This window comes from Anser brachyrhynchus (assembly GCF_964034855.1).
Source record: "Anser brachyrhynchus genome assembly, chromosome: 5".
Taxonomy (NCBI): Eukaryota; Metazoa; Chordata; class Aves; order Anseriformes; family Anatidae; genus Anser; species Anser brachyrhynchus.
Genome location: NC_137699.1, coordinates 8065580 through 8092432, shown reverse-complemented (window position 1 = coordinate 8092432; position 26853 = coordinate 8065580). Strand labels below are relative to the sequence as shown.

Sequence of the window (26853 nt, the reverse complement as noted above, 5' to 3'; positions counted from 1 at the left end):
TACTCAGAAAAAAACGTCAAGCATAGTAGAGATTTATCATTTTCTACATATTTCTTTCTATGTAATTAAAAAATTTTGCCCAGAAAGTACATACTATAAAACATAGGTATGATAAAGTCTAAAAAATGACACATTAAAAAAATATTAACTATTACAGAGCAAACTAAACACAATTTAGTTTTGATATTTCCTCTTTTTCTATTTGGTGAGCTAAAGGGATGTCCCTATTACTTATAAAGCATCCTTGGAGAGCTAGGCTGTCAGGAACTGGACAGACCATTGCAGGATTACATATCTTTTCTTATTGTTTTCCTTTTTTTCTTTTTTTCTTTAATCACTTCCCTGTATTCATCTTCTGCTTTCCTTGGTGTTAGATCTGTTTTTCACTCTTGGATTTTTAGGCTCTGCCCTCTTTTTACCTTTCTTTTACCTAGTTTTTGCTAACTGAAATTAAATTACAACAGAGTTCATGATGAACTCCTGAACCCACTGTGGCCTAGCTTCTCAGCTTCAAGACCTAGAAAAGTTATTTTAACAGTAAAATCCATAGAAACAAGTGTACTTATTATAGCCTCTAAACTAAACACATTTTTGAGTCCACGCTCCAGCTCCAGCAATAAAAATCTGCTTGTGCCTATTAGTCATTGTCACTGCTTTCTGTGCAAAGGACCCTGGTAATTATGGAAGCGGAAGGTGCCTGGTTGTTATAAAATTGTTCATATACAAGTTGATATATTCACATACTGTATTTCAGTAACCATATGTTGTTTCTTCAACCTTCAAAATACATGCTGATCAACTCTGGCATCAGAGCTGAATCTCCCCTGGAAATCTGTATTCCCTTGATAAATTACCAAGAGGAGTAAATAAACAAATATCTACAGTTAGTTATCAGACAGTAGAACGCAGAACATCGTTACAATTTGTCCAATACAAAGGCTCTATTGTGTAGTGTGGCTTCTATTTGCACTGATTCAAGAGATGCTTAAGATCGTAGTTAATTTAATGCATCTAAAAAGTTCTAAACTTCACATATGAAAGGCCAATTCAACTTCGATTGTCTTGACAGACCACTACATTTATATACAATCTAAAGTTTCCATAAATGAGCTGCCCAGTGCACTACCTATAGTATCAATAACATTCTCTTTACAGTTACTGACTTCTATAACAAAGAATGAGATCTTCATTAAGAGTTTTTAAGTCTTTTTACTGGAAGAGAACATGATTTCAACTTAAAACTATGAAGCCTAAAAATATTAAAATAGCCAATATCATTCATTTAAATGAGGCCTACAATCAAATGAAGAAATTTAAGTGCTTATTTAAAAAAGAACATTTGAAAAAGTGTTCATTAGTACCCATTCAATGGAGAGAAAAAAAAAAAGTTTGGGTACTTCCTTGCACTTTCTCCAAGTTTCTCCAGTTCATAAAATGGTACAGGTTGGCTAGTTCTGTGTAACACCCCATTTGTCTATATAACCCTTTAGATCAGCAGCCATTAGAGCAGATTTCTTCTACCTATGCAATCCTTTTTCATGCTCCTCAGAGACTTCTGCAGATTTGACAAAAGGGGTCAACTTCTAGGAACCATAACTACCACAAAGAATCATCTAAAACCGTATATGAGGTATGATGAAGAAGAGCAGCTTGAAATAAGTAATGTCAATATTCAGTATAAATCCAGGAAAGATGCCCTGGTAATGAAATTTAATAAATCTGTGTAGGAAAGTCCCAGGAAACATTTGTGTGCTTCACAGAATAAAGCCATCGAAAAATAAAATGGAAGGAAAATACAAGCATTGAACTGGGAGGTAAAATGGATGAATAAATGACACTTTTCCTCTCAGAAGTGAGTGACTGCACATGTCAGCCAGCACTGTTCTTGGGATGATGCCAAGAGCTCTGTTTCTTCAACTTCTCTAGTGCAAGCTCTATTAAGACCACCAAACCTATTTCATATAATTAACGGAGCTGAATTAGAAGAAAAGAAAAACATTGTCATTGCCAAGATAATCTGGATTTTTTTTGAAATTTGGCTTTACCTTTTAACAGTCAAAGCAAGGAAAAATATGACACTGATTCAATAACCTTGAGCATTCCACACATTGTTCAAACACTTTTTTCCAGAACACCCATCATAAATATCCCACCTGCTTAGCTTTATAGGAAAGGCAAGGAAGCACAACCAGTTATTTGAAATCCTATTTGTCTAATCGTAAAGCCGTATTTATCTAACCAGTCTGCTACTTGTACTATAACTGAGAACACAGCAATAAATCAATAAGATTAAAACTCTCCCATCAACTTGTAATGGGCCTTGGCTCCTAGGTGCTTTTGAAATCACTTAGCAAATGTCACCTACTATTTTGAAAGAACATCCGTCTTCTTCATTTTATTATTCTTACATAATTAAAATTCTTTAACTTGATGTTTATAAAATGCTATCTAGATATCTAATGTACTTGTCTTTGCTGTTGTACATCAAAAAACTAGCTGAAGTCACCTCAAAATTCTAAATAAAAAAGCTAGCTCAGCCCTAAGGGGGAAAAAAAAAAAAAAAAAAAGCACTAGATAATAAAATTAGAATGTATTTGTGACATATTTAAATCCAGAGAACACATTTAAATTTTTTTTTTCTTTCGCAAACCTAGTGGCATTGTGTCCATTCAAATAAGAACAGAAGGAGAAAGTACCCAAATAATGTTTCATGTTGGATTAACCTGAAGAAGATAAAAGACGTAATATGGAAGAAATGTGATTTTCTCTTTGGTGTCACATATTATTCTTAATGATGAGGATAAAGTCTTTAAAATTCTGATATGTGAAAGAAGAAACTAAGCTGCAAGCAATTACAGAATAATTTGCCTTTCCAGAAAGGTTGCTTCCATCTTTAGTAGTGGTAGTTTGTGTCCAGAAGCACGATGATTTAAATGTACTACCAAGCTATTTCTCAACCATTTTAATAATTTTTAATTACTATATATTCTTGGCAGTAATAACAACGCACATTTTTTCTTGATACTTTACATGAAAAATGAAAATATGACACCGTAAGAGATGCAAAACTGCAGCAAGAGATAAAACCCTTCTAAAAATCCAGTGTCTCCTGCTGTCACACCTAGAATTATTTTTTTTTCTTGAAATTTGCTTCAAGGAGGCCTCTCAGAGTAGCATTCAGTGAAGAGTGTGTGGTGGTTGCTTAAAATCTGCAAAGCCTCACACTGTTAGCAAGGCTTACTCTTACACGGAGCAACAAAATCACTTGAGCACAAGTAAAAGCAGCATAATTACCAGCGATCTTCCACAAACCTAGGCTGTCTTGTGTAACAATAAAAATATGTTATCCAGATTTAGACTTAGGGTTTTCTTTCCCAAAATCTACTTCCCTGGCACAATTTGGAGGGGGGGAAAAAAAAAAAAAAAAAAGGATGTCAGGTGTCAGGATGTCAACACTTTGCTTTTGGTAGATAAAAATCCATTTCATCTTGAAAAAGAAGAGTGACAAACACTAGCAAACTCTTTTGTGGTTTAAAAACTCCTGTCTGCGCACATTACTCTTTCACAGAAAAAAAAAATAAATCTCTGTTTTGCTCTGTACACAAGGCTGCAACTAATTACAAGAAGAGACAGATGCTGAGTAGCCTTAAGGCTTTCCCTGCCACCACAGTGAGACTGTGCGCTAGTCAACAAGCAGGTAGTGAGTGAACTCAAATGTTATCTGACAAGGCAGCAGATCCCATCACCTAGGGTTAGAATACAGACAAGCAACTTCGTGTTCAAAAGTAAAGACAGAAAAATTTCAAGCAGATTGTTTCTGACAGAAATCATATCACAGCCGCACTTTCTGACAAAGTCTACGCGAATGAAACTATACACTTTCTGTTTCCCATCTTCCCCTTTAAGAAACAGCCAGTATTTCAAAGGTACATTGAAGGTGACAGCTCAATGCACAATGGTTAGCAAGTTCTTATAAGCCTGTTTTCTCTTTGGAATTATAAAGAAACCTCTACAGCTTATCTATGGGGTAAGCAAAAGATTGTTCCACATGTTCCAATTATTCTTCATTTCCTCAACACTTCAAAGATGTGAAGTGTCAGTGTCGTGATAAAACACTGTGGCACGAAGAAACATCACACAGTTACGTGGAAATTTTAAGGGGAAGTTGCATCACCCTAAAAAGGAAAGTTCGCAAAGAGATGAGATGTTGCTGTAATTACCAATATTGTTTCCAGTGTAAAACAAACTTTGCTCAGAGATACACCAGCTGAATACTAGTAGAGAATACGGCTGTTAGCTTTTAAACAGAATTTTCACCCTTTCTTTACAGTATCCAGGATCTCTCCAAGTTAAAGGAAATTACATACATTTGAGTGTTGCAAATCTCTGCAAAGATTTGAATAGGTTTCTTGATTTCCAACCAGAAAGGATTGAATTGATCTAGATTGATTTGGCTGTTTCACTGCGAGTAAATGTCAAAACAAGACAGGAGAAATACAGTGTTCAATGGAGCACATCAGATTTTATGTACATAAGTTCTAGCAGTGCTGTGGATTTTGACCTGCAAACTGGGCATTTGCTCCCAATGGCCCGTGAAAACCCGTAGGGAAGTTTCAGGGCTTTACTGACTAGAATTACAAATACCATTTTCTTTTGCAGAAGGCCAGTATTTTCCAACCTGAAAAAATTAAATGGAGAACGTGAAGCATGCTTGCTTACCCTGCAGTATAATTAAAACACTGAAGGTGAATGAGGCATTCATTTCTAAATCTTCCTGTTAGCAGAACGGGATAAACACACTGATAATTACTGCACATGAAAGAGAAAGGATTGTAAACAGGAAAAGCAAGTAAAAAACTATCAAATATTACAGACAGCATGTTTGTCCCATGTCAGAGTTATTTTGGACTCCAGATTTCCTTTACTTTTCCATCCTCCATTCAATGTTTTTTTTAGAAAAGACATAAGTGGTTTTGCATAATACTGTCAATTTGCAGCATTGATCTCTATCTTTACTATTACTAAAAGGACTATTGCAACACAACTCGCTTGAGATTACGCTAGAAAACTACTAGTGGGGAATATGGCAAATATATTTGAATATCTTCTTGTTAGAATCTGTCAATTTTTATCATCCCTACCAACAGCACTAACTGATTTCTGTGTAGATATTAGCTCTACTCATAATTAAATTTTTGTGGCTTAGAATGTGGTACCTTCCATGCTGAAACAATGTTGTAATGATTTAAATCATTTTTACAATAGTCTGATAGATATTTCTAGGAATTATTGTTATTAGACCTGCATTAACAGTAGAAGCCCAACAATTATGTAGCTCTAAAAGAAATGTGGCTTATTAGCCTTCATACCATGCAAAGAAATTAATTTTTGCTGGACTGTTTTCCTGTTCTAAACTAAAATATTTGACAGACAATCAAATTCTATGTCAGCAGTAATAATTTGTCCTCGGAAGTGGTTAGCACAACTCTGTGTACTATATTTAGGTTTACCATACTATAGATGCTTTAGTCAACTTCTTCAAAGTTAATCTCTGCTCACTGATACAGTAACAGTAGTGTCATACAGTTTGTGATCAATTTAAAAGCACTTAGACTTTATGGGCAGTCATGCACATCATGGGTGGATTTGAGTGTCCTGCCTGAGGTTATGAAAGACCTACAAGCCCACTTCTCTTTAAAAGAACCTGAAGAACAGAAAAAGCAGAGTTTGCAACAGCAATATACTCTGCTAAGTTATTTCCCCATTTCCTCTATTGGACAAACCCTTTGGATTTCCACCAGGGAAATCAACAAGAGGTCTGAAATGCAGGGGGCGAGATGTCCTTAACGTAAGGGACCGAAGAACAGAAACCTAACAGATTTGTATTAGGAGAAAATGACTAAGAAAAATTACACTTGAGGATATTAACTAAAATCTTGATGATTCCATAACTCTGGTACCTCATACTAGGTATATGGCTGAATTAATCCAGGCAGACCCTGAGCTTGAGAGCACTTAGCTTTGGACCTTTCAAATTAAATGAATGGTTGGATGACTTACTCAAATAATAACAAGCTCTTTCTATAATCAAATGAGCTGCCTGGTCTCTGTGAAATCATTATATCATGAGCATCTGAACATCATGAGTTCTTGATTAATGTGACTAGCCAGGAAGCCAACGTTCACAGAAGGATGAAAATTACAACAGAAGTGAAAATTACAAAGAAATTACAAAAGAAAATTACTGTTATAGCCCAGTTACTCAGTTACTCTGAGGTTACTCCAGACAAAGTATGATGAAAAATCTGCTTCAAACATTAGCTCCTTTTCCACTTTTTCATTCTGATCCTTGGAATAAAAGTTAATAGTTTATCCCTCCTTAGACATAGGATGAGTTGTTTTGAGAAGCATTGGTAGTTGTACACAGGCAAGTCAGATTTCCTGTGTATTTATTAGAGTGTCTCTACAAGGTCGGGAATATTTTGTAGAAGTTGACCAAAGACAATATATACTTGGCAGGAAAACCATCCAAGTGTCCTTTATCAAACACAGAATTTAAACAGCTTATTAATGATAGCTCTGCTCTTTCAGAAAAGCAGGAAGAAAAGTGTTTCCATCTGATCATTCCTCACTTTGACGTCAAACAGACATGTTCAGATCAGAGCTTCCACAAGGACTGGACCTTGCCTGGTAGCCGTCTGTCGGTACTGGAGCTCACCTGAATCCAGAGTTCTATCTATGTGAAGAAAATAGCAGTACTGTAGGGACAACTCAGTCTGGCAAGTTTCCTGTTTGCCAAGTACAGTCCTTATCAATTTATAACTTTTTTAAAATGAAAGGAGCACAACAGATTACTAGTGGCAACATATTAAGATTGATTTATTAGATCCATGGACTTTGTCCTTTATGCCGAATTTGATTCTCTGAACTACAAAATCAGAATCAAGATATCCACGACAGATCGCCAAGAAGAGTTCTCTCTGCTTGCAGACTTTCCTGTTCTCATTTGCAACAGACAAAAATTAAGCCTGCAAATAATTTTGATTTTAAATTATATTTAAAAGAAAAATATTTTAAATATACAAATATACTAGGAAGGATGCATATTTATCCTATTGGGAATTTAAAGGGAAAACACAGAGATGGAGGCCTATACTTTAAAAAGCATCTGGCTGTCTCATTGAAAAACAAAGTGAAGAGTTCTAAAAATAATGGCTTTATAACTTGCTTTTGCTAATAAAAGAAAAAGTAGGGTAGAATTGGAAGGAATTTCCCATTTGCAGGATGAACATAGATGCAAGCCCAGATACTTAATTGATTTTAAAATACTTGAAAAATTGTACCCACTACCACCACTGTATCTGTTTCATGCCTGCACAAAATTCTACCCACCAACTTTAAAGGCTTTCTTTGACAGTAACATTCCTCCACCTTCTTGATCTTTTTTCTATTTTGTTCACCCAAATGGGCTGAAAGGCATAAGAGAAACTTTTAAGAATCTGTTTATAGTAAGTTCTGTAGATTTTCCAGAAGTAGCCTTATATTTTGTTTACTTAATTATTTGATGAAACAATGTTTACTGCAAAATTCATAAGAAAGCAGTGGAAGAAATGGCAGATACCTTCTCTCAATAAAGTGTAATTACTTTATGAAAACAACTAAAGAACCAACCTGAAAACAGGCAGAAAAATATATGGTATAAATTTTTGGAGCATGACCTAAATATTTCTGGAGGACTCCCTAGAAATTGTCATTATTGCATATCATCGTGGTAGTAGGAGGGCACTGCTGTAGCTATCTCATGACTCCAAGTGAAGAAGATGTTGCACATCAAGGAGCATTCTACTCAGAAGTTAAAACACCTCAGGCACTTTCAGAAGAAACCCATCATACTTTTAAAATCAGAAATGCTAAATTTAAGAATCTGAGTGCCTAAACAACTGATTGGGGACTTCTTATGAAACAGATGCTGTAGTCAGTGAATTAAGGATATGCAGTCATCTTAATTCTATGTCTGGACTGCCTATGGGGCCTTAAGTTTTGCTGTGACAAGCTATAACACAACAGAAGCGGGTCAGCACAGGTATTCATGACAGTAATATAAAATTTAAAAATGTACTCTATAGGCTGAAGAGCAAAACTGTGCATTAAGATCTTATTTAAGGATGGCACATGCCTCCTCATAAATGATTGACTCAGGGTATTGTGTATGCAGATAAAAATATACACAAACTGTCTCTTAAACTGGTGATAAAGCCTTGCTACAAAGAAATCAATGGCCAATTTCATGTGTAGTTTACAGAGAAAATCTTTTCCCTTTTATTTGTGGGGAAAAAAGGTACATGGGCCAGAAGAGTCTTTTGTTCTTAATACAGATAATTCCACTATGCACTTATATATCATACTAGTTATGTATTGATTTCAGTGTATCTAATGAAAAAGTATTTTTTTCTTTGCTGTTTCTCTGTAGCTTGTTGCTCGTCAGTCTATACAATTAAGGGTTTTTTTGTGCATCAGGTGTTTACAAGGGTAGGAATTTTGCTTTGGTACAACTTTTTTTTTTTTTTTTTTTTTTTAAGTGCTATGCATACTTATGGTCCTTTAAAAATAAACACTAGTATGCTTCATTTAACATATCTAAAAATATTTTTCACCCAGGAACAGCAGTGTAACTTTGCAGCTGGCCACAAGGTCAACAAAGTATAACACATAAAGACCATGAGGATTATCTCTGTCTTACTGTTCACTGCCATGGTCTTCGGTCCAACTTAAAGCTCCACAACATCTGGAACTGGTTATTCTAGTAATTAATGATCAGGATTGGGTACAATGCTTATATACATCTTGACAAAGCAGTAGTCATTTTGACATAAAAAAAGATTATTTAATCTGTCTTTTCTTCCTAAACAATCTTTGTCTAAAAAAAGGACCTCCTTTGTTTAAGAGGAAACAAATACAATTAAACATTTTGAAATACCTTTTTAGTCCTCAGTTTGGTAAATTAAATTAAAATACATATTTGTCTGCAAAAGGAAAAAAATGCATAAAAGTTAGTGTATGTTGTGTATAAAGACAACTGTCCATATACTTCTGACACAGAACATGTCAAAAAGCAGTATTACTATAACATGCTTTCCACACTTTCCTTAACTTCCTTACTACTACATGTTGCTATTTCAAGTGTTCTCCTTCAGGGCACTGTCTACTGGCAGAGGCTGGCTGTTCTTTTTATTATATAAGATTCCCTGTATGGCCTCTCCTGAAGAAAGTTCGATCAGCATTGACAGTTGCCCTGCTGATCTCAGAAATGCAAGGAGAAAGAACTGGGGGGCATACAACTAACAAACACACAGCCATTTCCATAAACAATGGCTACAAATGCTGCTTCTTTAAAAACACAAGTGGTTCAATATTTGCAGAATATAGTTTTCATGTGAGAAAAGGAAATGTGCTTGTTAATTTTCAGTTTTGCAACTCAATTGCTTTGGTTAGAAACTTGTCAGATTTCAGATTTACCTTGTGACTGGTGACTCGTGACTTTTTTTTTTGTGCACGTTCCTGAACAGTTCTATTTAAACTGCATTTTCTCCAGGAAAAAAAAAATCCTGCCATCAGTATTTAGTCAGGTATTTACAGTTATGCAGATCCCCTTACTTGTTCATGAGAATCTCCAAAATAAAAATCCAGTAACATAAAACTAAGTTAATGAATAGTGTTCCATAAAGAAATTTCAATGACACAAGATATCTTCTAGTCACCCAGAGACATACTTAGAACCCAGAATTACTCCAGAAGGCTGGACAGAAGATGTTATTCTTTTTTAAGAGGTCAATGAGAAAAAAAAAAAATCACCAAGAGGCTCCCTAAGCAACTTCAGAACAGGACATGGATTCTCCATTAGATCCATTCAATAGGAAATAGCAGTAAACATCTACTTCAGATCTCCTGAAGTAGATCAGATGTGCTCTACCTTATACTTAAGGGGTTTTTTTGTTTGTCTGTTGCTTTTTTTTTTTTTCCAACTAGTTTCAAATGGAATTGCAAAGAACTGCAATCTTATTCTTAAAGAATGCAAAACATACGTATCTTCAGCCTCAGTGAGCAACAGCATGGACCTGTAGAAAACAGAAGAGAGAAGTGGAATATTAGCATAATTTTTTTTTTTACCAGGTTAGTCAAAATACTAAACACATATAGCAATACAAAGGAGGCACATGTAAGTCTTATTCCTTTAAGATGTCCTGCAGGTCTACAGCTGTTTAAACACAGATCTAACTTGACTTCTACCTTGTCCCAAAGATTTCTGAACAAGTCAGTCACATTACAGACCCCATGTCTATTTTTTATTTATTTTTAGATCATATTTATGAGCCTGCAAAAATAAGTGGAGTAAACCATGCTCTATACCTGCCTTGACTATACACATAAAAGCTTATTAGTACCCAGGAACATCTTGGGGATACTCTGTTTGGTCTCTGTCCCACATACTGAGATTATCTTGTTCACTGTTGTTTATACATTATACATACCAGCATCTTACCCACTGTACAATGGGTAAATACGTTTGCTTGAGATATACGTTGGTTCAATTTTTCACAGCTTAACAGGAAAAAAGTAATGGATTAAAAGCCATTTTCCACTAACCTCCAGGAAGAGCAGTTCATGGCTCTTGGGTATTTTCATAATGAATTAAGTCTTGTTTTTGTTGTTAAACATGATTTTTAGCCACATTAAAAATTGTTTCTTGGTAATAACAGGTTTTCAACAGCGTGCTTCACTTTTTCTTTTCTTTCTCTCATCAACTGCTATTTTTTTTTCTCTTTTTGTCTCCAGCTGCTCATGTTATTACTTGCTTAATTTTTCCTTTTCTCTTTCCATCTTCCCTCCCTCCAGGTGTTTCAACACTAGTTTTCAACTGTTCTATTTTGTGGTAGATTTCTCAAGCAGGATTTGTTTCCATCACATCGGTAGCTTTTGCCTATTTATTACTGTTATTCTACATTAAACTAATCTTATCAGATCATTGTCATTCCTCAGAGTGATTTTTTTTGCATAAATATACATGAGATTAATGTGTGGCTGCATACAGCTTCATTTTACAGTATAATTTCAGCTTTTCGTTTATTGGTTAAAATCTCAAGAAAATATGCTATCAGCTCAAAATCAATATATTACTGGAATTTACATACAAGAATTATGACATTAACTTTCTCATTTTGAGTCTGCTTATGAGCTTTAGAATTGGTAGCAAATAATTTTTCTGCCTCTGCAAATGTCTGTTGCAGGTGACCTGCAGATTAGAGAGTAAATTCATGTTAAGTAAACATCACAAGCAGAACGTATAGCAAACTGCACAAGGTATAGGACAAATAAAGCTGCCTTCTATAAGAGCTATTTCACCCTGTATCACTAGTAAAATCCACACAGGAGGCAATTTTTCAGCTTCAGACTAAGCCTACTTTTATAAACTTCCTGAAGTTCTATCCCTTGGTTAATAACAAAGTTGTCTCAGATGTCTTGATTACAAACTGTTTATATTTTCCAATATGCTTTCATTGTATTTTGCCAAATTCTTCTGATGATACATTCCTTAATCAGCCATTAGGAGTTACCAAATTTCTGTGATTAAAATGTCATCTTAAAATATTGTGACATCACAGGTACAAATCTCAGAGCCTAGTTTGACTGTTTGTACAGGCAGAAACTTTCATAATTGTTGATCTATACAGGGATAGGATGGAAAAACAAACCTGCTCAAAGGAGCAGTACTAAATATGGATCCTTACACTTGTTCTACACTTAATGTAACCACAAAGCATTTTCTCACATATATGTAAATAAATATTGTGAAAACATGTATTCATATATATATATATCCTACACCTTCAAATATGTACGCATGTTTCTGTCTAGAGACAGATTTCTTGTACGCTTCAAATGTCGATGTCATGTGGAATAATCTGTTGATAACTAGCCCCCCTTCCTCCCTCCAATTTGGTTTTAGTTAATATTTCATGCTTGTTTTGAGTACTTTAAAAAAAAAAAGTTATTCTCCAAGAGACCTGCATATATTCTCAATCATTTCCCTTTGTACAGTAAACCCTCAAAAAAAATGGAGCAACAACAATCTTTGTAGACAAAAAAGGTCTCTGAAGAAATGAGAATAGGAATTAGTCAAAAATGGAACCAAGAGACCGACACAAATACAACACCAATTTCTGAGACACACATTTATATCTTCATAATGTCAGCATACCACAATCTACAATAAGACACTCCAAATTCTAATTCATTGTTTTTGGACCAAATGCTATGACCATTACATCAGAAAACAGATTTTTGCATTGAGTTGCTTTTATACTTGTTGATAAAAACAGGGGGTATATGTATAAATGCCTAGTTTTCAGATGTTTAAAGTTCAAAGAAACAGTCAAAAGCTTTAATTTAGTAATTCCACTACTGTTTTTTTTTCTTTTTTTTTTTTTTTTTTTTTAAGATAAATAGATAAATTACATTTAGGAAGAACTGAAGTCGGTGAAACTTCACCAATGTGAAAAATAACTGAAATTTCAAGTTCCTCTACATTTGTTGTTTTCCTTTACGTGCCTAAGAAAGCTACCAAGCTTTCAGCACCATTAACATCTATCACCATAAGCCTGATAGTTTCTCTGTAAGTATTTTCACTTTTTTTTTCTTTTTCATTAAAAAAGATTGCATTGTAACTGAAATACGAGTCTTCAATAAAAGTTAGTTCCAAAGCCTTTGGACTAGCAACTCAAAAAAAAAAAAAAAATCTTTATTTACACTGCCTTTATTTGATTAAGGACACCATAGAAGCCTATGGAGTCAGACTATCTGAATTTTTAAAAGTAGATTAAATTTAAAAGTAGATTAAATTTAAAAGTAGATTAAATGCTGTAATGCCTATGCACCCATTTTACCCATCATTTTTTAATGGAGTAGGATTCACACAGAAAGATGTAACAACAGAAACAGTAGGTCAGACCAGTTGCATAAAAAGCCCACCTTCAAGAAGAGGAAATCTCTCACAGCTTACCGCGTGGGCTTCCTGCTTCAGACAGCATGGTGATGGGAAACGAACAGTTCAAGCATGCCATTATCCTAAATAGGACTTGGATCAAAATATGGCTGTTTTCACTATATGTGATTCTCAGTCTTCCCTCCTCTGCAAACATTTATAGGACATGGGGTATCCTTTACCAAAAAGGGAACATATAATGACAACATATTCATGAAACTTCAATGGCTCAATTATTTTCATCCCAGTAGTTTTATGAGAGGAAAAAGTATGAAACTCCATTAAATGATATAACTCCTAGGAATTATTACAATGCTGGTGCATTACTACTAATTCTACCCTATTAGGTGATACTATATCTTTTCATAATGAAGATTAAATGCAGCAGAAACTATATAATGGCAGAACTCCTGTAGATCAAATTGAGTCTACCATAAGAAAAATGATCACTGATCCCAAGACGTTATGGAATAGTAAACTTAAGAAATTGTGCCGCTTTTCAAGTTTATGTGACTATGATTATTTAATTTTCCTTTGTGCGTGCTCAAGTATAGCTGTTATGTGACTACACATGAGAGAACCTGAAATTAATTTGTCTGTATAAGATCAGTGACTGTACAAATTCTTATGAAAACTAACATGCCATGACAATAGTAATTTTGATAAAATTACAGCAAGAACTGCAATTCTCTGCCATCTGGCTGTCTCATCATAACTACTTTGATGTGCTTTTTATTACTTATTTACTTACTTCAACTACTTTATCAGTTGTTTCAGAGCTTAGAAATGTTAACTGCAGAACAATATTAAAGAAACAGTATCTCGGAAGCTTAGCATTAATTCCTCACAAAACTTTAAAATCTGCAATCATTTTCAAATTGAAGTCGGAAAAATAATATAGCTACTCTATAGAAAGCAGACAATTTTCTATTTTAAAATGCAAATATATATAAAATTGCAGAGTATTCTGGTTAGTTTCTTGAAAAGTCTGAATGAACTGCCATTCCCCTTTCATCTTCCTGCACAAAAGCTTTCAATCATTTGGAATTAAGTTACATATTTACTTAATATACGTACACAATTAGCAGACTAAAAGAGGTATATCTAAGCATTTTTCTCTAAATAAGAAACCCGTATACTTGAGGTCAGGCTATCAGCACTGTGTATTTCTAATTTGATCATATTTATTCTAAGGCAAATGATTTATTTGATGACTTCTTATGAATGCTAACTACCCACCATAATTTATGAATGATAGAGAAGGTCCTGTATCTCACCACTGTAAATTTATTTACCTGATAAAGGTCTTGAACCAAAAAGATAAAACTTTATTTTGTAATTTTATACTCTCATGTTTCAGATTCATACTCCCAAGATAGAAAATAGCATGTCCGACGCTCAAAGTATCGCTTCTGTTTCCCAGGAGATAGTGATATTTTCAATATTCATTACAAAATTATTGGTTCATAATATGTAATCCAGTTCAAGATGTGCACATTAAGTATCGTGTACTAACAAGATTTTAAGATGTGGATTTTATAGAAACGTTAAATTTCTGAAACCTAAGGCTAAAAATAAAATTATAGATGGTAAGCACGCTACCACCATCTACCAACAGTCTAGCTCTGGTGGTTTTTTGATCGTACTTTTTAATACTTGAGAATTGCTTAGATACCACCTGAGAAGACCGTGTTAAGTATAAAGGATAGATTTGGCTGGATAAATGGATTCACTGCCATTCTAGTGTAGATTTGTATCATGAAGCATGCAATCAGGCCCGGCACTATTGGCATTGTTGTTGCTTCTAATAATTCAGCAGGAAGTCTGAGGGGCAAAATCCTGGTCCCACAGAAGTCAAAGGTGAACTAATCTGCATTGAACTTGCTCTGGTTAGGATTTCACCCATGACCCCATAAAGCCCAATTCTACTGTGAAATGCTGGTCAGAACTTCATCTAGTGTAAACTGTCAGTTCATTGAAGTACTTGTGTTTGGAGAAACACTAAGAATTTATACCACATTGGAACCTGAATCTGTACCTCCAGGTCATAGCTAAGGCCAGTAGTGGAAACTCCACTGACGATGCTGTATTAGCATTGTGAAGTGGAAAGCCTACAACGCTGTCAAATTCACCTTCCATGAGCTCTAAATTCTCAGAGAATTAAATTAAAAAACAAATAAACAAAAAAAAATCAGTGCTGCCATCAGAAACTCCTTGCAGATGGCATAAAATAGCTTAACTATAATTCACTGGGAGCTAATTTCAGTCATTGCTAATACATGCTGGGTAGAAAATTAGTGTCAAACAACAAAATAGCATGATTTTTTAAAAGCATTTGGATTCAAGTTTCAAATACTCTCAATTAACCAGTATTCAAGTTTCCAGATTCAAATCTCATCTACAGAACTACATATTGCCAGCTATTCTTCTAGTTTTAAGAAAAAAATACTGGATAACAGACTTTGTTAGGCTGAAATAATTAACGAAATGAAACCTATGACTATATAATACAACTATATATTTATGTAATGACTGTACAGGTATAGCATTTTGCTAAACATTTGCCTAAGACTTCCATCTTTTTACCTCTGCAAAGTGGAATATTTTGTTACAAAACCTGCTCAAATAGGCCAAAGTATTAAAAACTACAGAGAGAGAATGCCTATTTGAGATTTGTTTCTTGGGTCTCCCTATTTAAAAGCAAACAAAACCCACTTTTAAAAACAAACAAACAAAAAAAACTTAATATGAAATACCTAAAAATTCAAGTGAATGCACCAGCCGATCTTCAGATTCATTTCAGAGACAAATGCAGGCTTACCACAAAAATACTTCTAAAAAGCACCAGACACTGCATTTCTGACACCATATATGAAGATTTAAGCAACATTCATGGATGAGATTTTTAGTTTTGCTTTCAATTTCACAGATTAATGCTGAAATGAAACAGGCAATAATGGACATTTACTCTAAATCTAAGGTGTTTAACTACAGTTTGGATCTATACAGAGTTAAGACTGCAGTACTATTATTTGTACAGGATTTCTAATGTGAATATTTTTTTTTAATAAGTTGTTCATAGAAACAACAGATTTAATGTTTAAAATTTATAGGCACTTGTCAAGCAAGGAGATCCCATAAAACTGGATACAGGTACTTAATATGTTTAAAAAATTGTACTCACTCTGTTATTGTAAAAATTAAAGCACTTTCTCATTTGTTTTGCACCTACACAAACTGCAAAGCTTGACCTGTGTTTATATACACCATCTAAACCATATAAAACATGTACAGAAAATGTTTAAATGAAGATATCAATTAAAGGAACTAATAATAGTGTAATCAGTAACTTTCAAAGACTCTTTGAAAACGAGCTCTCTTACGTTCGTATTTAATCGCAGTATTGTAATACTGTATTGAAACACTGAGAGCATTCGCAATGCTATAGTTGAAGTGAAATATCAATGGGGCTTTATATTTTCCTCCAGGCAAACTGCGGAAGGATAAACACTCATTAGTTACAAAGTCAAAAGTGTCCTGTTTCTAAACAAAATAAATTATTCGCAGAGTGGGTTTTGTTATGAAAATAATAATTACAGGACGAAAACCTCCAAACAATTATGCTGAGACAAAACTATGACTTTGGAGATAATGGGTATAGCCAGCAGGGATTAAAGTGTGAAGGATTTCCTGGTCATTTACTCATTGGAAGATTTGAAAATCAGTTTATTCATGGGAGAAAAATAAGCTATTGCCATCAGTCCTTGATCATAAAACACACATGACTTTAAACTCAGTGCAATACTGAAAGGAGGTAAATGTGCATCTAATCAGCTTTGCCCTTAGTAGCAGGTATCACTTTGGCAATTAGGAGCACACTGTGGACAGCAAAAATAACGGGAAGACAATCTGTGAAAAAAACACCACAACAATAAAAAAACAACAAAAACTATACTTTGCAAAATACACAGAAAGACTATAACCACAGGTGGCTATTTTTGCTGACCTAAAACAATTCCCTAAAACAGTGGCTGCAATGCAGCCAGAACACGAAGGGCATGTTTTCTTTTTTAACTGATGCATTCTTCTGGAATTCTGAGGTCTGAGTAAACTGCACTATGCCCAGTAACCCTTCAGATGCAAAGGAAAGCTCCCACTGAAAATCCACAGAGAGGATACATTAAATGATTACCTCTTACCACTGAAATTCTAGATAAGAATCATTTTTCTTTACATGTCTATATCAGGAATTTTATTCACAGTGTTTCCACTTGAGAGAAACCTGACAAAATGAAGCACCCTTACTGAACAGGATAGTAATTTTCATGAAATGCACAGTCAAACTGGTAAAGACAAAATCATCTAAATTCTCCAATTTTTACTTCAATTTGAAATAAAATAATGTGAAATACAGTCATTGTGGGTTTCTTAAAATAAGAAACATTTTACAGGTACTAGCTCCAATAAGTAATGTATATGAATATTTTTTCTTTTTCCTGGCAATTTTGAACTGCTTGTCTTTCATAGGATTTCTTATGGCTATTTACATTTTCACTCAGTGAAAATCAATTACCTTCCTGCAATAAGCCTCATTTGCTACCTTTGAGTATAATAGAAACACCATTAGGATGATGACATTACCCAAAAGAAGGGCACCACACAGTTGGTAGACATAAATTAAGGACCCTTTCACATATGCATTAGAAATACTGCTGTGACTGAAATATGCATAAAATCTGTATCTATTAGAGCTATTAGTGTGTGCTGGTGATGATTTTGAAGGAGGAGGGGGAGATTGTGATCTACTACTTTGACAAAATTATGTATTTCCTTTTTTTCTCAGTATGTGCCACTGATGCAATAAGCACAGGCCCCCAGCTGAGCTGCATTTGGAAATGCCACTGAGCATGGTATATGCGCTTCACTTCCCTTTGCTGAAGCAAGACACTGTCAGGAATAGAGTGCATGTGTGCCGCCAAGCCCGCTCCTCCTTCATCACCCTGACCTCCACCGTTCTGCGGATGTATGCCTGGGTGAAGATACCACTCATGTGGAAAACAGCTCCTGCAGATCAATTCATAGGATTTAGGGACATTTAACTTCCATCAAGACCGCATCATCTTATTGATATTTGAAGACTAACTTATTACTGAACATTAATGGGACTAACATAAAGGGCTGCGTGTTTACCGGGGGTGGGGGAACTAATTTAGAGATTCCTCCCTTGGAGCCTTTTAAGCAGGGGAAACTACTTCTGAATGCAGTTATTTTTACCTGGGTTCTTATGAGCTTAAGTAAAACAAAATTATAACACAGTGTGATGATATATTATGTATTAAAAGTGTAAAAATACGTTCCCTCCTTCCTTCTTTCATATTCATTTGACATATGAATGAACAAATTATGAAAAAGGGAAATATTGAGACACTCTTTTCTATAAAGATTATTAATGGCACCTGTCATGTTTCAGTTAACAGAAAAGCCCTAGTTACCTTCTCTTGTGGACACATCATTTAAACTATTTGAGTTCTATCAGTACTTATGAAAAAGGCAGCTTTTGTGCTTGTTCTTACAAATTGAAAATTAGGATAATCTCAGTCCTACAGCAGATGTTCTACTGACAGTGCTATGAATATTGAGTTCAATTCAAACACTCAACAAAAATATATAAAAACTTGCTTAATTGACAGAAATATTTAATATGCAGAAGGGTGATCCAAGACTACTGATATTCCCTAACAAAAAGCCTAACAAAAGTTGTAACCTGGGGCTCCTCCGACTTATCCTGGTATACGTTAGTCAAGTGGAGAGGTGCATTGGCAAAGACAAATGAAGGAGAGAAGAACCAGATATAGGAATTATTTTCTATTGTTAGAATTTCCCTATATTTTGAGTATCCTTCTGCATCACAGTTCTGTAAAAGACTGAGACTATTCCTACACAGTGCTTGATAGTGAGCAAACAGGCATAATCAAGCAAAGCAAATGTGTGCATCTGAAGTCCCACTAAAATCAAACATTAATGCCATTCAATTAACCAGATGCATAAAGGTTTTACTAGACTTGAAAAAGTGCTGAGAATTTTGCAAAATAAAGCCCATGAACAGAAGAAGGATTTTCATGTGTTGATTTGTTTATAGTAAAAAGAAGTTTTCTGAGAAATCAGCCTATTCATAGAATTAAGATCCCATTAATTCCTTAATTAACCTTGTAATCTCAATATTTGAAGCCACAGAAGAACAAAATGAACATAGTAATACTTCATGGGTAATTTTACTTCAGATTTACTTATTTCATTTTTCTGTTTTGAATTAAAATAATGTTTGTATGTATTGGCTAAATGTTATTTCTATCTAAGCTTGAAAGTATAAGAAGGTATAACTGAGTTCTTAAAGAAAATGCATTAAGGAACTAACCTCTTCTATATTTTTAGCCTACAAAAATTCATATATGCAGATTAAGTGTATAAAACAAATTTTACAGTGTATACATTATATATTTTACATTAAAAATTACGATTGGTGGAGGAATGTTCATCTCTCTTGAGGCATTTGTATTGCTATAATTTACAATAGGAAATATGCAGAGTGGATATGGCTTCAGATTAATCATTTAGACACTATACATTTCATAAGGATAAAGGTCATAACAGCTGAGCAAACCATTTCCATCAACATTTTAAATAAGAAGATTATATGATACACAGAATTTTCATTTGAACTAACAGGACAGAATTTGTGCAAAGTATTGCAGCATTCCAGGAAATTATCTGTCTGAATGAAGAAAACAGTACAGTGCAAAATATAGCAACCTTTTAAATATTAAACATAAAAGTACAATTATTAGATTTTTTGCACTGTTTCAGAAGTAATTTTAAAAAATAACTGTTTTATTTTAAGTATACATACAACTGCTGCATCTGTTCACATCCTAGATTTGGGGATTTTTTGAACATACCTGAAACTTTTGTTTGAACACATATACATGGTTCTTTAAAAAGTAGACTTAAGCAAAATGTAAAAGAAATGTCTTCAGAACTAAATTTAAGAAATTAATTATCATAAATCAGAATTTCAACAAATTCCACCATTTATTGAGAACATATATATGTATCTAGGTACAAAACTAGAGTGCTAGGTTTCTATACAATGAACAATGGAGTATAATTCTATCATATGATAGATCATGATTCTTCAGCTTGGAAAGAGAAGACATGGTATATAACAGAAATCTATTAGATAAGCATGGAGAAGTGAACTGGACTGTTCACCATCTATTTCAGCCTAACCAGTAGGAGGTCATCAGATGGAGCAAGGAGTTACAGGTTTCAGAACAAAGAAAGGAACGTTTCTTAACAAATTAACTTGTAGAATAACTTTATATAATCTCATAGATAATAAAGGATTACACTTTTTGAACAAATTTAGAGCAAAACTTAGGCTTGTAAAGATCCATTCTGCCTTCATTGTGTTGATAAATTCTTATAATGATTGATTTTGACAGTATGAAGCAGATTGAAAGATACGTGTTCTAACACATGCTACTGTAATATTATTTTGAATGATTTCTACTATTGGTGCTTGTGGATCCATTATATATACCACAAGCTTGTTTGTGTGGTTTATTAAATTACTTTTAATGGATTGGAATAATAATTCTCACCATGAAAAAACATACTTCAGAAAAAAAAAAAAAAAACACAACCAAATGACAAACACACTGTCTTCAGCTTCCTCAAAATATATGCATACACAGCAGTTCAAGAGACTGTTTTGGTATAGTTATCTCACATTATGGGCACTAATAGGATGATGGTACTTGTTCCTGGGTCACTGAACAAACTAAAGCTGCCTAAAGTTACTCAAGCCTCAAGTGAAACCGTTAGAAGTTTTTTTTAAATACATTTTTTTTTTTTTTTTAAGAGGACAATGTACAAAAAAGCTTAGTTTTGACTAGTTCCACATTGTTTCATCTTTGCATGCTCTCTGCTTTCTGCTTCAGCATAGCTGTGGTAGTAATATTCTTGCCTTTAGGCCAGAAGGTCAGGGGTTGAAGGACAACATAAAAACTTAAGCTGTAATTCAGTGATGACACAGAGGCACTGTGCTTGTAGGGGAAGAGCAACCATACTGTCAAAGGTGTCTTCTTTGGATAAAACACTGAACAGAGGTCCCTACTGGCAAAGTCAAATGAAAAAGGAATAAAAGCTTCACTGTGAAAAACACATTTTAAAAAATAACTTCTGTAGCATTCAGAAAGAAAGCTGAAGTATTGATGGAGTTTTATATAGCTAATAAAAATTGATTTTACATCCATCTTTTGGATTCATGGCAAAAAAAAATCTATTATCAGTTTCACGTGTCACTATTAATTCATGCTAGAGTACCTTAGAATATAAAATTTATCTTTCTAAAAGTCACATGCCCTTGTTTTAGGAAAGGTTTTAGGAAAGTCAAGATTTACAGTTGAGGAAAAAAATTAACTTTTCCTTTTTGGAACCAGATTAGAAGGGACTCAGTTGTTACATTTTAGAATTTTAATTTACTGTCTTCATGTTGTCACTGGTTTATTAATGAACAAATGTTTTAGTTTGTAAGAAAATTATTTTACAAAGGAGCGAGAGGCTATATCTAAAATTGAAGGAATGCAATGAGCAATAAATTACAGACAAAACTCTCTAAACTGTTATCTGAACGCCACTGGTTAGCATTATTTTGAAGTCCATAATATTAAGCTGAAAAGAAAAAAGATGGATGAAATACATAAGTAGAAAACACCAGTAATCATTCTTGCTGACATATATTTGGAGAGATGTAGAGTAGACAGAAGAATGAACAGTGCATGATGATGGGTAAGAGGAAACCTTCAATATGTAGAGGTAGAAGATGAGTCAACATCAAGTCCAGAACAAAAAAGAATCTGGATCAACAGAAGCAGTGAGACATACACCACTTCAAAGGACGTCTTCTATAATTTGAATCTCTATTTTCAATATTTTTCTGAAAATTTTACAGTCTTCTTTAAGTGCCATCATAATATTTTGAAAATGCCCCACTGTCTGCCTTTAATAAGACACATTTCAGTTTATTTTTTTATTTTGCCCTGCAAGTGAAAATTGCTTCAAAGTCACAATTAGGAGATATGTCCTCTAAAACGTACACATCGCCATACAACCCAGAAAACACTGAGAGTGCATAAATCAGATCAAGAAATCCCGTTCAGAATGTTATAATTTAAGTTTATAAAACTTTGCCTGCTTATGAAGATGTATGAGTCTACAGATGCACATTTTGTAGAGACTTGCAAAATATGGTCCCTATGCTACTGTCTCCACCACAACACCATAAAGGGAATGAGAAGCTCATGGACCAGATCCTGCAGGATTCCAAGTAACTCCAGTGAGATTCTGATGAAGCTATATAGTGGCAAAAGTCTACTAGTTTACAGGGCTGGCACTGCTATACACGCACACTCACCCATATATCCAGACATGCCAACATATAAACAAATGCTTTTAATAGCCTTTTTTTTTTTTTTTTTTAAACACCCCATTGTAAATTAGGTGAATCCTTTATCAGGCTTTTGGACCCTTTTATTATTAAAAATACCCCACACTAACTTCTGAACACAATTTCATATTCTAACAGTCAAATAAAAATGCACCTGAAAGCACAATTTAACCTTTGTATATAGCTGTAATGATTTGGGTCAACAAAAGAAATGTTGAAAACCCTAAAGAAACATCATAAAAATGTAAGATATTATATAGAAGTAGAAGAAACCTCATAATTTTACTATTTTGTTCTATGCAGTACAGGCAAAATTCTAGAGTTCTGAAAAATGAAACTGTATCAGAAATCTATCCAGCAATTTTATAATTTGAGTGTTTTTGCTTGGAAAAACAGTATTAGTAATACCATGACTCAATATTTGGTCACCGGCTGACAACCTCTCTATTCCCTGTACTAAGAACAGTCATCTCTGATCTTTTAGAGCACACCTACACTACAAAATTCTGCCAGCATAGTCATTGCCTCAAACAAGAAAAGGCAGGATCTTTGATAAACACAGCATCACTGAAATTATAATACAAAATATGCTTTTGCTGGTATAACTTTTTATTGGAAAGAGGGAAGAAAATGGAACAAAACTGTATGTTGACACAAAGCTTAAGTTAGTTGATATAAATAAGTTTGTATTAGAAATATTACCCTAGTATGGTACAGTACTCATGTGAAGTAATACTGCTAGAAAATCAAGGTGTGTTTAGAAAAACGTTCAGATTGACTGAAAACTTTTCCAGCTACCATAAAGATGATCTGAAAAAACTGATCTGTATTAGAAAAATAACATAAGGGCTTACTCTTACTAAAAATCCCTGCAGCTAAACAGATTGAGCAAGTCAAAATGGTCTCAAGCATAAGTCAAAATCAGAAGTGCAGCCACAGCCCGAATAAGGCTTGCAGCGAAAAAGCTGAGGTGATACAAGTATTTGCTGGTGTTGCTAGACAGTCTACCTTTCATTTTGCATATAACAAGCATTTAAGACCCTATGTGGACCGTACCAAAAGCTCATTAAAGATGTGCCCAGAGGTGTTTGTTGAAGCCAGTTCTGAATACAGAAGTTTGGAACCTACATTTTCCAAGCACATTTGAAAACCTAAGCATAAGTCTCTAAATATGCACTTGCTGTAAAGCCTCTTAAGTGCCAGAATCACCTCTCAAATGGCCTTACAGTGTAAAACAGCATAAAGAAAAGTGCATATTAATGGAATTTACAAAAAAAAAAAAAAAAAGAAAGCTACAATATTTCAGAAAAACTCTCTTGCCTGGTAAGCACTGGTGTAATGAAACGTAGGATTTTCCTAGAATGGAGCTAAGTCAAATAATGTGAGGAATTTAGAAAGGTGCATTTCTCATTTGTATAGACTAGCAAAGGAACGGTGTATGACTTAACTTCACTGCTGAATTAAGTGGGATGAATTCCTATCAAAATTATGGGAAAGGAGCAAAATGTAGTAGTACAGGGGGAGTGGTGGGAGTAAATTGAGCAGATAATATTTTTTGGCTGAATGTCAGAAAAAAAGATTCTTAACAGAGAGGAGTGTTATACTGTAGAAAAGACATCCCCAAGTCAAGTGATAGAAGTTTTATTGCTTCAGTCCTTTAAAAATGAATTAAGTAATGCACAAGTAAAAAGATACAATCCTGCCCTTCCTGAAGGATTTTTAATATGACCTACTATATCTTTATGATCTCTGTCATTTCATGCATATGAGCAAAAGAATAGACCATGCATAGCAAGGAGGGAAATCTCAGTTTCATTGGTTTTCCTCCCTGCAAGCCTCCCTGCTTCTTGCCATTCACAACCATTTCCATCATCTACAGATGGCTAGAGGAGCAGGGGGCAACACACAATTACAAATTAATCTCTATTATCATTGCAGAAGCCTGGAGTTGCACTCCAACAGCACATAGAGCTAATTTTCTTGTCTTTCCTTGGGAGTGGGAAGGTTGCTTGTACATTTGTCAGTTTTGTCTTTGTCAGGGGGGTTATATGCTCAGCATAATGAGATAAGTGCAAAAGTAAAACAACATTTCTCAATTTTAATACTGTAAGACTTTTCACTAACACGAGGATTACCATCATGAAGCTTTCTTTTGAAATTCTTTTTCATGTACAGTATTACAAACCTATCAGATTCTCTCTTTCATAGTCACTGTCACGCTTTCTAACCTTTCTTAACCTTAAGTCTCAGGACTTTCACACACTACCAAAAAAAAAATAAAAAATCAAAAAACCACCATCTGACAGATTTAAAAGCCTATCTCAAAAGAACTTCACCCAAATTCTTCAGATGCAATTTCGCTGTAACTTTCAGATATACCTGCTTTTAGCAAGAAACAAGGATTATGAAACTATTTCCCATCTAATATCAACTACTTTGTCTTGTAATTTAGGATAAATTCTGACTTCTTACCTTCATTAAATTATATTTGGATTACATAGCTTTCATTTTGAAGTAGTCATAAGAAACACTCTTCCCCTTCTTCACTCTTGCATATAAATTTATTTCTGGGTAAGGTGATATCTTGACAAAAAAGCAGGAAAAAAAAAAGAATAAAAATCCCACCACACAACAAACCACCACCCACAGAAGAAAAGCATAATAAAAACTACTACATGTGACAGGAAAAGCTCAGGAGAGGGTTTGTCCATTGCTCTTAAGTTTCTTCACTATCTAGTTCATTTATATTCTGTACGTTCCATCTTTCTTGTAACTAAATCTCAAGTGTTCAGTATTTTCTATGCCCTCTCTATATATTTGGAAAATTTAGAATCGAATAGTTAGAAGGGACCTTCAAAGACCATGCAAGTCCAACTGCCTGAGCACATCAGGGCTAACTAAAAGTTAAAGTATATTATTGAGGGCATTATCCAAATGCCTCTGGTTTTATTTTGGAATAGCAGGACTCCTTTAAATGCAACTAAATAACTTGATATTTTTGTTTTTGCATTAGAGATTGTCTCAAATCCAAGAACGGTGATGAGGAAAGAAAACCGAAATCTGACCAGCATGTGCTAAGAGTCTGTAACTCACCTATAAAAGGTAACACCACAACTACATTTCGGTCTGTGGTCTTATTTCCATTCCATCATCACCAGAGGAAAAATAGCCTGTCCTTTCAATTGTGACAACTCAGTAAGAATTACAATGGCTCAATTTTTACTTGACACATTGGCTGTCTAGATATGCCTTTTTATCCCTTTTGTTTCCTATTCCAATATGTTAAGCATTAAAAAGCTGCAACCTTTGCTAACCAGTTATGTTGTCAGTAACTCAGTTCCTGCTGTGGCCTTGTTCATTCAAGTTCATTAACCCTTTTTTTTTTAATTTTAATTATCAACTGATAAGCACTTGATGAACACATGAAGCTGGATACAGAGAGTTGTATGTTTGTAAGCACAACCTAACTATAAAAGCTTAATTTTTACCAGCATTTCTTTGCCTATTTTAAGCTAATTTGAAAGAAAAACATATTTCATACAATTTAAGTATGCTTAACTAGCAATTGTTAACACAATTGAGCTCTGTACACAAATGTGATGAAAGATATCTTGGCTATTAAGAAATTGGATTCCCACTTAAAGACAAAATGTACAAATTAAATTATTTTATATAAGCTCATACCATTATCTGTAGGTAAACTCTATCCTGTAAAAATATAGGCTACTTATGCAAGAGATTTCATTTGGTTAAATATTACAGATTTTTTGTGTAATATTACTCTCCAACTTTTTAAAGCACCTCAGATTCTACTTCATAATCTCCTTTGAAATATGGGAAAACTGTAAAGCTAACACTTATCGATATATATAGTTTTCTTCATTCGATATATATCTAGTTTTCTTCATTACTAAATACAACTTTTAAATTGAAAACCTTTTTAAAAAAATCCTTCAAGATTCACTGACATTACACCTCCTATCATCAAAGTCGGCTTCAGTTCACAGACTGTCCAAAGAGGTAGTTGTTGCACTGTCTTGGAAATTTAAGATCAATTTAATACTTTTTAAACAGCTAATATTTTATAAATGGTGGTTAGTAATAATTGTTTTGTTAAGAGAACAATTTCAAATGACAAAAGTTGTATCAATGAGTGTCCAACCAGCCAGCAATCAAAAGTTCCATTAATTTTCACTTCAAATTTTTCATCTAGTTAGCAGTTTATTGCTCATATTAAAACACCATATTAAAATACAATTTGTTTCTGATGTGTCTATTGACCTTGCAATATTGAAATATTATATAT

General features: G+C 34.1%; 1 long non-coding RNA gene across 1 annotated transcript in view; it reads right to left on the bottom strand.

Moving 5' to 3' along the window:
- Positions 1 to 329: 329 nt before the first annotated feature.
- Positions 330 to 26853, bottom strand: part of LOC308196375 — a 167714-nt gene continuing 141190 nt past the window's right edge. The window contains exons 14-16 of the long non-coding RNA XR_013952171.1: positions 25020 to 25130; positions 13027 to 13215; positions 330 to 10115 (exon numbers count right to left, since the gene is read on the bottom strand). This is a non-coding gene — a long non-coding RNA (uncharacterized lncRNA). The remainder of the gene's footprint in view (positions 10116 to 13026; positions 13216 to 25019; positions 25131 to 26853) is intronic.